This window comes from Trypanosoma theileri, assembly GCF_002087225.1.
Source record: "Trypanosoma theileri isolate Edinburgh chromosome Unknown TM35_Tth_3_V1, whole genome shotgun sequence".
Taxonomy (NCBI): Eukaryota; Euglenozoa; class Kinetoplastea; order Trypanosomatida; family Trypanosomatidae; genus Trypanosoma; species Trypanosoma theileri.
In genome coordinates, this window is record NW_021639845.1 from 181,522 (window position 1) to 183,616 (window position 2,095).

A 2,095-nucleotide genomic window follows, 5' to 3' on the forward strand; every position below is an offset into this window, starting at 1 on the left:
CAATGTAAACAACAAAAAATGAGAACACACACCAAATCAAACAACACTCAACAATTACAACAGAGGCACCCAGATAACAGAAAGGTGCAACCATATCTCATATTGGCACAAATAAAAGAACAACGCACACAGTACCCAATAACAAACAGATAATCCCAACTAACCCCTCAAAAGAAAAAAAAAAGAAATTAAAGAGAACGACCATCAGAAGTAGACAGCACATAAATACATCAAAATGCCTCTTCCTGTAGGACCAAACACAATTACAAATATATACTTATGTATTCCTTATTATTTTTTCTCTCTCCACAAAAAACACTCCAACACACAACAATGCAGGAAAAAGCACACAGTGCCCAAGCAAAGAAAACGAAAAAAAAAAAAAATTAAGAGCAGAACGAACTGCACAAAAATAACTCACAGACCACTGAGTATGCTGGTGTGTTCAAGCACATAAGAATACCAATTGTATTAACTACTATTTTTTTCTTTGCTCTTATAAAACAGATTACCAAAAACCGTGCAGGGCAAAAGCACAGAATAACCCACGCACACTAAAGCAAAGAAAGAAATATTAACCATTAGCCCAATTTACACAGTAAACACATAGAAATACACCAACTATGGGTGTAAGTCTATGTGTGTATATACGCAATTATAAATATAAATTCATCTGTTACTTTTTTCTTTCCCACTGCAAAAAACAGTTCATCATCATCACAGTGCAAGCCCAGGTGCACACACAGAGAGAGTCTCCAAGAACACACACACACACAATGGAGTATCAGCAATAATAATAATAATAATAATAATAATAATAATAATAGGATAAACACACAGAGAGTAAAAAAACACACAAAACACACATTAACATTAAGAAACACAAAAGAAAAGAATCCCAACAGTAAAAGATTAGTTAGATTGTAGGGATTGTATGCAAAAAAGAAAAGAAAACAAAGGATGACCTGAGTCACACCATCACTACAATCAGCACACAAGAATACAGGACAGTGTAACCACAATCAGTAGTGGCACACGCACCCACACAGAACTGATGATACTGCTGCTGCTGTCTGCATCACTCTACACATTTGGTTCAGCATTAGCTGCAGTGCGGGATTTCACAGGACCTCTTCAAGTTGAAGTCTATTCCTCATCCTCCTCGTATTCCTCAACCTCATATTCACCCTCAAGATCATCATCTTCCTCATCGTTCCCGTTCCCAACATCTTCAAGACGTGTCACGGCCGCGGGAAATAGCATGACTAAACAACAGAAGGAACACCAACAGTAGAAGTTTTAATAAGGACATCAGAAGCTTTAGGACTATCAGCCCATACTAACCCACAAGCACAACAGAGTACAATAGTTAGTAAACAGAGCAGGTAACACCTCACCATTACAGCCCTTGTCATTGTTGTTGTTTACTTCAATAGATCAATACAAGGAAGAAAGACGTACAGAAGAAAAAAAAATTGAGAGAAACACACAAACGTACACCAGTACAACAGATACTCACAGAGGGATAGAGTGAGAAGCATCAACTGCACAGTAAAGCAAGAAAAAAGGAATGGACCAGTTGCTTAATAATATGTATCCATTAATAGAAAAAAAAGAACACCTCACCACACCCAAATAAGACAGAGAGCCAAACACCCAAACACACACACAATACCCCATGGCTCTAGTTTAAGTATTATATTACTGCACACACACATCTGTGTGTACTAGCAAGAGATGTATACCGTCAGTGAGCAGAACAGCCCAGTTTTCTGCAAACGCACATAACGGGAAAAGCAAGTAATGGAATTATTAGAAAGAGAAAACACACACACACACAAAAGTAAAAGAAAAGATATTCGAATTAAAAGAGAAAGCTGTTAACCGGATTATTAATTTATTCACCCATGGGGTGGTTGTACGCAATTATGATTATGTTAGTATTATCATTATTATTATCTGCTATCAGATGATTCCCACTGTTCAGTACACAGTAACAGAGAACAACACAACCACAATCAACAGCGGTGCTGCAGTTTTTCTCCACAGAGGACTGTCACTTCTGTCAGCATTAGCCTTGTTCTGTACAGCGGAG